Here is a 10,109-nt window from a genome sequence, read left to right as displayed (position 1 = left end):
TCCGTCGTAGGTGATGGGGTGTCCGTGAGCCGTGAGGGTTAACAATGAGCTTCTTGGCCTACGGAGGAGCTAAGCACAGTGAAGGGAAATCTCCACATCCACTTCTCCTCACCTCTAGTCAACCCAATCACACACACTATGATTGCAAGACACACACAACACTAATAATATCATACAACATACTAATCGCAAGCACACACACAACACTAATCATATCATACAACATACTAATCGCAAGCGCACACAAATAGATCTATTGAGCACCACACTCCAATCAAACCTACATGCACACAAAAAAAAGAGGGCAATTACACAAGATTAAAGAGGGATTAACCACTAATTAGTGAAGATCTAGCTAATCTAAGCATCATAGGCAACCAAAAGAAGCATGAGAGAGGTGTAGTGAAAGAGAATGAATCATTGATTAGTGTTAATCAAGTCTCATGAGCAAGGAGAAGCTCAAGGACTCCATAGCCACACACCTCAAGAGATCTCACCAAAGAGTGCTCTCAACAAATGAGCTTGAGAACCTTAATTTATTTTACACTCCCTTATATACCTAGGGTAAAAATATGCAATATCCGGGCACCCAAGGCCTTTACGGCTCCACCACTTACTAAATCTGTAACCTAAGCATAGTAACTGACCTATTCTTTACAGCTTGGAACTTCCATTGATCCCCTAACACATTAAAATATTACAATGGCTTAAAATAAATCAGGAATTCACAATACGTGACCATTTTGGAAAAACGTGGAAAATGTGTAACTCCAATCGTCACTGATTCTTCACTTTGATCTTCCATGTGAATTCGTATGTTGGAAAGGGGGAAGTCGAAAAACCACCAGCACACTCAGTGAATGCCTCTCTATAGCCCAGTGATCTCACAACACCCCTATCCCCGAGTAAACACACACCTACGAGCCCGATCTGCAAATCACTACTGTCATGGCCCATACCCAACCAACCCAGACTGTATGCACTCAAGTGTAAAGTAAATCATGATGCATTTCATATATAACCGTGGTACTCCATATCCACATACATGCTCCCCACAAATGAACTGATACACAGATCCTTACCTAAATCTCTAACATGCACAACACACAAATATGCTTTGAAATCCACGTCATGTACCACATTTTAAGTAGACAGTGCCATCACATTGCATTAAAGTACCTCAGATATGCGACGGAGATGGCCTACATTTGCAGTGCTTGGTTGTTCGTGTCCTTAGGCAAGCATGTACCACTAGTTGCTTGGAGCAACTAAAGAGTGTGTACAGCCACATTGCCTCTAAGAAGAGGAATCGCCTTCGGGTTTTGAGGGCCAATGATTTGGTGTTTGTGTAACAGACTTGGACACTCCAAGTCAAGAATCAACCGCGACAGCACCAAATAACCACTTCAAAACAAGTCACAGATCACAATAGATGTACATTGGCCCGGCGGAGTTCCGTGCCTAGAGATATTGGCCCCAAAGACTGGCGCCCCTTTCGGTATTTCTTTTTTTTATTAATCAAATCAAAGTACAAGAGACTCGCTAGGGTTTCACTCTCAAACTCTGCGTCCAGATGCTCTGAGAAGTGAGACCCTCACCACTTATTTAAAGGTTACAAGGGATGCCCAAAAGCAGAGCCCCCGGCCTTATTAGCAGTAGAGCGAGAGGGGAAATTATATATATATTAAGAACTAGGAGAATATGATAATGCAAATCATGCTCGCTTCAATTCAAGCATATACAATGATAGAGTGGCATGAAACAAAATGTTCTCGCTCCTCATTTATTGCTCTTTCTTCTTCTCCTTTTTGATTCCCGATCTGTCTTCCTTTGTGTGATTTTTGCTTCTTCCTTACTCAAGGCAATGCCCCTTCTAACTGGCAGAACCTAGCTCCGCTTTCCTCGCCACTTACAATCCTTAGATCCTCCTCATGCGAGCATAATATTCAATGCCTACTCTATCCCATGCAGCCCTCAACTTATTTTGCAGATAACAACCTGCCAACTCCCAGACAGCAATGCAAAAAAACTCCAATTGGAAAGAGTATTCAATTTGCATGTTTGGGGCATCACCTCCTCACCGTATGGTACGTGTAGATCTCAAGCACAGATCTCAAGCACAACCCAATATGCCCCCATCATTGCAGTTCGGACCTTGCCTCCTTTTCTTTGCAGCGCTACGATATCCTTTCTCAGGGTCTCTCAAACCTTCTCTTGGCACCAAATCCTTCCTTGCCACCACAGGTTGCGTGGCTCTCCTCTGGTAGCCCCAACCCTTATAAGCACCCAATCGGCGACCTTACACAGAATCCCGGACCTCCACAATAGTTTCACCTTTATGTTGTCAGCTCTTGGACCCTCTTCAATAGCTGACAACCTTCGATCTCTTGCAGCTCCCGTCATCCTCTTTGTTCCTTCGCCCACGGCACCACGTCCTTGACAGGTTCCCGGCCCTCTGCAGTAGCGTCCTGAGCTGCTCGTCAGCGGTCCCAACCTCTCCTGGCTTCACTCACCTGCCGGCTCGAGCCTCCCTCGGCCCGTCTACTGCCTTATGCAGACTCCCCCACCTCTGGCGGCCTCATGAAACTGCCGCGCCCTCCTGTATTCAACTGGCCGGGCTCCTCTTCTCTCTTGCTTTTGCATGGCCACCAGTGGCGCCCTTTCCACTGAGAACTGCAGCACCCCCTGCTCTCGGACTCTCATACAGATGGCGCTCCACCACTCCTGAACAGCAGCTCGTTTTTTTTTTAGCATGGCTATTTTAAGGAAATATACTTTTTTTGACTTATGGCCTGGACAATGTTCCCGCGAGCAAAGTGTTGATCGCATCAGGCTTTGCATATCAAAACCATGCAAGCTCTGGAATGACAATAGTCAATACTCTAGCCCCAACAAAAAGAATCCTTTCAAAGGCCATCGACCAATGACATCTCCGCCGGAAAAAAACCTATGATGGTCATCACGAACGCCTTCCACATTGAGCTTATATTCACTTGCTCGGGGATCCTGCTTCCGACTTGTTGGGCTCCAAAAATCAATGCTTGACCTGCATAATGTCACATCTTGCATACACATCCTGATGGTGCTTATTGTACCCTACATCTAGTAGCTGCTCAAGCATTGAGTCAACAGCCTGCTAGCTTTCACACAGGTGTCGCTCGCTTCTCCTTGGGTCGACAATCTTTGGGTGTACCATCATTGCCCACCCCCTCGTTGAGCATTTATGCTCAACCATAGCATTATTTAGGTAAAATAGTATTGCATATAGAGAATGATACAAAACAGCGACATAATGAGACCACGCATCTTCAAGCCTTCCTTTGCACTTGTAGTCCAGTAGATAGGCCACCCTTCCAGCTCTTTATAGCACGGAGCTTTGTCACCCTGCATCCATAAACCTCTCTGCCAACCATAACCATACTTCTGATCACTTGAAGCACCTGTACCATAAACCGCTATCATGCCATCTGCTATAGAACCCTCCATATCATCATCTTTTTCACATGAGCATTGAAACTTGCATAGTACACCCTGCAAAGCAACCTGGAACAACATAGCTATCAACAACAGAACACATAGCTTCAATGCCTTGCCATTTTCTTCCACTTGATGCATAGCCAAGCAGACATGTTCCCTTTGCAAACCTGTATCCAAACCCTCTGTAAACGGCTCCAAGACCACTTTTTCGTACCCAAGAGCATGACCTGCTAAATCTTTATCGTGTTCTTCAAACACCTCATCACCTGCAAGGTTGGTGGCACCTTCCTCTTTTCATGGAACCTCTCTCTTATAGGTTGCACATGTATCAGTTTCCATAGAGTCATCTGCCTGAGCTAGCTCTCCACGGCTACACACAAACTTTGAAACTTCAAAGTACACCTCGACATGCCCATCAAGGCAAGGTTGCCCCACCCCCTACATAGATAAATTACCTTGATCTACCACAGTTTCTGCAAGTCACCCTCAGAAACCTGCTCTTTAATCAAACTGGATGCACAATCAAACCAAATTTCTTCTAGCAAGCACTCACCACCACCAGACACAAGATAGGACTGTTCAACTGGCCTGTTCACACAAGGCATCTCCACACTTGCACTATGTTCCTCTTTTACCTTTAAATGACTGGCAGGCAACTCGTATACATCTTGCTCCTCTTCATCTACACAAAAAATATCATAACTTTCATACCTTGAAGAGATGGATTCTGTCTCCCACATGCTATCAATGTCCAAACTGCTGCTGGAGCTATGAGAACTGCCGAACTCATCTTCTGATCTTGCCGGTTCTGGCACCTTTGCTATCAGCCTCGTTGCTGGCTCTAGAACTGATACCTCTTGTTTAAGATCTTCTATCATCTAGTCCTCTTGAGGAAGCAAACTAGGTGGCACTCTGAGTATGCCCCTCTGTATCCTTTGAGACCTAGTTGGCATTTGTTCTACCTCTTCTACCCTAGCATCAGCTTCACGTACTTTGATCACATTCACATTAATAAAAAAAGGAGCTTTTACCTCTTCATGCTCATCAATCTGTTTGGACCTAGGTCCACTGGCTGTCGCGAGTATAGACTGTACCAATGCTACCTCCATATTCTTCTTCATCTTTCGACTCTTTGCCGTGGCAACTTGGATAGCTTCATCAAAGGTCCTTGGATCTTCATACTCCACTCTCTCACGAACAGAAGGATGCAAGCATGATAGAAACCTTTCTAGCTTAAAGTATCCTGCATTGGTTGCTCGAGTAGCAGCCACAAAATCCCCCCAATAAGCTTCAAATTATCAACAAAAGCATCAAAATTTGCACTTACGTCCTGCTGCAAGCCTTTGATCTTTGCATCTGCTTCCGAGGCCAACCCACCACCTTTCGATACCTTTGTAAGAATTGCTTGCGAAATCCGATCCAAGTCTGCTTGTGTGCATCTTCTAAGCCATCGAACCAAACTTTTGCTTTACCTTGCAGCACCAAACGTAGAGTCTGGAGTTTTGCTTTGTCCCCTGGCATCCGCAATACCGCCAGCACAAATAGCTCAAAATCGACAATCCACTCGTCAACATCTACATCTCCTTTGAACATTGGACCAAACTCCTGCTTCATTTTGACTCACAAACACCTTGTTAGGAAGCAATCAGTGGATCCTTAGTGGAGGCACCACATGTAATGGAATTTGCCTATTCAATTTGAGAATAGCGGAATTTAATGAGAGTACTTTCAAGAAATGATTTTGTGAGCATAGCGGTAGACATAATTGAAGATAGCAACATAATCATAGCAATTAGTTAACTTGGCATAGACAATACTTTTGCAAGAGAGAGAGTTTAGAGAACATGACAACAATTGAGGACCGGATTTATGTGGAGCCGGTCCCCCCTCCAATAGGCATTTGTATTATGATTTCTCCCATAAAGAGAGACTTGTTACAATACAGTCTTTGTGTTCCTTGTGACCTAGGTGATGCCATGAAGATGGAAGGCTTCATGCACCACAAACATAACATAAACTTGAAGAAAGCTTTAACTATCCCAAGCCTCAGTCCCAAGACCTCAAACACCTTCGAAGGTGGAGAGAGCTAGCAGGGAATGAGGGTAGCGAAGAGGAAGAAGAAACATTTCGTAGGAGAAAGAATTAGTTCCTCACTTATCATACTCTTGTTGCTAGCACACATAATAGCATAGTAATGAAGAAGAAGGAGATGGCAAGCTTAAGCATTGAAGCATGGCTCTTGGTTGGATTTGCACTCCATAGCCAAGAGTGTTGGTGTAGGCTCTCAACCTCTACTTGCTTGGAGAGGGAGCTCTTGCACTTTGCATAGCACACAATGAGAGTGATTGTGAGTGTGTGTGGGTGAGTATACCCCCTAGGCACCCCCCTAGCTTGCTTGGGTCGACCCCCCCTTGTAGCTCATGCCTGAAGCTCATTGGACCCTTCCAGGCCTAGCCAATCACAAGCAAGAGCCATTACAAGCAACATGGGTAGCCTTGGGACAAGTGTCCCCCTTTCCCCTTTGAGAGAGAGGACTTCATAAATGAAAAATCAATTAGATAATTCAAGTAATTTATCATTGGACCCCTTTGAATCTTAGCCAATAGGCTTCAAGCAACACATGAAGGTAACATGGGTAGGGGCCTGACATGTGTCCTTGCTGCCTCTTCAAGTTGGGGCTTCCCTTGTGTGTGTGAGTGGGTGTTCTCTCTCTAGCTCCTAGGAAAAGGGCTCGCCCCCCCTCTTGTAGGAATGATTTTGACTTTAGGTGATCAAGCACCTTACTCATCAAGCATGACAAAGCACTTGAACTAGGGGGTGTTCCCACAAGCATCTCAGGCAAGCTTCTCAAGGCACCTCAAGTACTTTAATCATGCATCAAGTCAAGCACCTCAAGCATGGAGCCAGTCAAGCACCTCAAGCATCTTAATCAAGCACCTCAAGCATGAAAAACACCTCAAGCATGACAAGCACCTCAAGCATGACAAGCACCTCGAGCTTGGGCCGGGTTCCCACCTCAAGCTCAGCCCTAGCTTACTTAAGGTCAAAGGACTTTTACACACATTTATTGGAGGTCTTCAATGAAGCTAACCCTAAGGTCTTATGCTCCATTGGTTAGCCTTGCTCTTTGATAGACCATCTCCCTTTTGGGCCCCTTTACCATTGGCCCCGTGTTGAGATAGATCTATAAGCACATACCTATATCTTAACACTTGTTCCCGTTTATTCTCCCACATTAAGTGATCAATTTAATATGAGAAAATCATTTGGGTTAGTTAGATATTAGATTTTATGACATTACCTCTCTCTTGAAATCATAGTCGTCCTCGACTATGAGGTAGAATAGATAAAGTCTTAGTCATTAGTCAATCGTACTTAGCGGGTAAAGGATCCCTTTTTACCCTACGACATCTTTCCAAGATGGATGACTAATCCATTTGGTGCTTGGGAGACATAGCTACCACAAGCATGTCTGCTCTTTTAGTCCATTTCATTCTCCCATAGTAGAGTGACACATTCTACTTGGTGTTTGAGAGACGTCGTCATCACAAACATGATTCTAAGCATGCATACTAGTTAAATTTGTGCACAATTAAAAAGAGGACTAGTCATATAAGACAAAAACATGAGTTATTTAAAAGAAATTTGTACATTTGCTTACTCTAATGTAGCATTGTAAGCATTGACAAGGTTCATACTATCCTTAAGTTGTAGTCCTTGCATCCATTTAGCATCTTCAAAAGGATAATTTTTGAACTTAATAAGATACCGTCGGATAATCTTACCATGTCGTAGTACTTTGTCTTCATGCCGAAGGATAGCTTCGGGTTGTAGCACCTCTTCTTGGTCTTCAACTTCGGAGGGTCTTCAATAATTGGTTCAATTGGTGGCTCTCCTTTGTAGGGCTTAAGTAAGCTTACATGAAAGGCATTGTGTATAAGCCAATGGTTGGGCAACTTGAGTTGATAAGCCGTCTCATTGATAGGCTTCAAGATTTGGAAAGGACCATAGTATCTTTTTGCTAGTTTAGCATAATACTTTTGATGGCCCGTAGGATTTTTGCCCGTCGTTTGCCTTAATCGAGCCTTAGGAAACTTGAGTAAGACCCAATCATTTTCTTTGAACATTAAGGCTCTTCTGTGCTTATCAGCAGCAGCTTTTTGCCTTTGTTGAGAGATGGCTATAGCCTCCCTAATCTTTTGAAAAGATTCTTGTAGGTCACGGCTATACTCATCGGCGGCGAAGATCTTCCCATGTACTTTCAGTAGCAAGGGACTTTTAGGTCTTCCTTCTATGATCTCGAAAGGTGCTTTGCCCGTAGAAGTATGTACAGTATTATTGTAGGCATACTCTACTAGCGGTAAATACTTTTCCCATTGTGAGCGTTGATCTACTTCGGTAACATAAGTCTTGAGTAGATCGAGTATCGTAAGATTGGCTATCTCACTTTGGCCATCCGTTTGTGGGTGATAGGCCGAAGAGAAATTCAATCTTGTTCCTAGATTTTCAAAGAGACCTTTCCAGAAATTACTGGTCATTCTAGGATCTCTATCTGACACGATGGATGTGGGTAATCCATGGTGTTTGAAAATCTGAGATATGAAGAGAGTTGCCATTTGATGTGCCTTAATAGTCTTTTTGACAGGAATAAAATGTGCTTGCTTGCTAAACCTGTCAACTATTGTCCATATTCCTGTATTCCCATGGATAGACCTGGGTAATCCAAAGATGAAATCCATGGATATACTCTCCCATGGTGAATTTGGAATAGGCAATGGCTGGAGTAATCCAGGTTGCTTCCCTCTATCATACTTGGTCTTTTGGCATACTACACATTTTGAAACATACTCTTGTATGTCCACTTTCATGGTAGGCCAATACAAATACGTCTCTACTCCTCGGAGAGTAGGTTGAATACCTCTATGCCCTGCATATGGGGGAGCATGGGATTCATACATAACCTTTTCACGAAGGGAATGGGTAACACATAGCCTATTGCCGTGGAGAAGATAACCATCCTGCAAGGTGAATGGTTCCTCTTTCTTCCCCAAATCAAGGGCTGACATTATGTCTCTAAAGTCAGGGTCAGTAGCATACTCATCTATCATAGAGGATAGATCATTGTGAGTAGCTATAGACACCGCATTAACTTTTGGTCGTCGTGAAAGTGCATCGGCAACTTGATTGTGCTTACCAGCTATGTGAGCAATATGGAAATTAAATTGCGAAAGAAAATTTGCCCACCTCATTTGTTTGTCGGAAAGCTTGGTTTGCGTCATGAAATACTTGAGACTTTGGTGGTTGGTTCGTAGGATAAATGGAGTCCCCAATAGGTAGTGCTTCCATGTGTCTAGGGCATGTAGAACAGCTAAAAGCTCTTTCTCATAAATGCCCAAGACTCGTTCATCACCATTGAGCCTTCGGCTCTCATATGCTATGGCATGCCCTTCTTGAAGCAAAACCGCTCCAAGGCAATCACCACAAGCATCACATTGGACCTCAAATGGCTTTGAGAGATCCGGAAGCACGAGGACTGGTTGGGAAGTAAGCTTCTCTTTGATTTTTTCAAAAGCATTTTGCTCCTTAGCAGTCCATACAAACTTAACGTTCTTCTTGGTTAAGTCGTGTAGTGGTCCTGCTACTTGAGAGAATTTTGCTATGAAGCGTCTATAGTATGCACACATACCAATAAAGCTTCTTAGCTCATGTAGATTCCTTGGGTTAGGCCGTGATTTTATTACCTCTAACTTTGATGGATCCATACGAATACCATCGTGAGAGATAATATGGCCTAGGTATTGAATCTCTTGAAGGAAGAATTCACTTTTCTTTTGGTTGAGAAAAAGTTTGTTCTCCCTCAAGGCTTGAAAAATCACTTGGAGATGTTGCTTATGTTCCTCCAAAGACTTGGAGTAGATGATGATATCATCGAAGAAAACTCCATTGAATTTTCGATATGGTCTAAAAATTTTCTCCATCAAACGATTGAACGTAGCTGGTGCATTAGTCAAGCCAAAAGGCATGACTAGATATTCATAAAGACCAAATGTTGTGCGAAACGCGGTCTTTAAGATATCCTCATCCACTATCCTTATTTGATGATAGCCACTCTTAAGGTCAATCCTACTGAAGTAGGTAGATCCTTGTAGCTTATCAAACAGATCTTCTACCCGAGGTACGGGAAATCTGTTTTTAATAGTGATATGGTTTAGTGCTCGATAGTGACACATACGGTATGTACCATCTTTCTTTTGCACTAAAAGGACTGGAGAACAAAAGGGAGAGGAACTAGGCCTCACCATCCCTTTGTCTACCAGCTCTTGTACTTGCCTCATGATCTCCTCTTGTTGAGCTTGTGAGACTCGATAAGGAGGTTTGTTAGGCGGTGAGCTTCCTAGAAGGAGCTCAATACGATGGTCATCATCCCCTCGTTTTGGAGGTAGGTCCATAGGGATATCATCGATGAACACATCTTGGAATCCTTTTAGAAAAGTAGACAAGTCTAACTCTTCTTGATTCCTATCATTTTCATTTGATGAAACATTATTAGCTTTTAGAGACTCTTTGACATAAATCATGTACGCAGAAACTGAGCTCTTCATTGATTTATCAAAAGAAAGAGGATTTACAAG

At 43.4% G+C, this 10,109-nt stretch overlaps 1 pseudogene; it reads right to left on the bottom strand.

Annotated features, from left to right (window-relative positions):
- Positions 1 to 3,243: 3,243 nt before the first annotated feature.
- On the bottom strand, positions 3,244 to 4,217 carry LOC147451380 (uncharacterized; annotated as a pseudogene).
- Positions 4,218 to 10,109: the final 5,892 nt, after the last annotated feature.

Source organism: Adiantum capillus-veneris, chromosome 9, assembly GCF_014529385.1.
Source record: "Adiantum capillus-veneris isolate H3 chromosome 9, ASM1452938v2, whole genome shotgun sequence".
NCBI classification, from domain to species: Eukaryota; Viridiplantae; Streptophyta; class Polypodiopsida; order Polypodiales; family Pteridaceae; genus Adiantum; species Adiantum capillus-veneris.
This window is presented reverse-complemented; position numbering and strand designations above follow the sequence as displayed.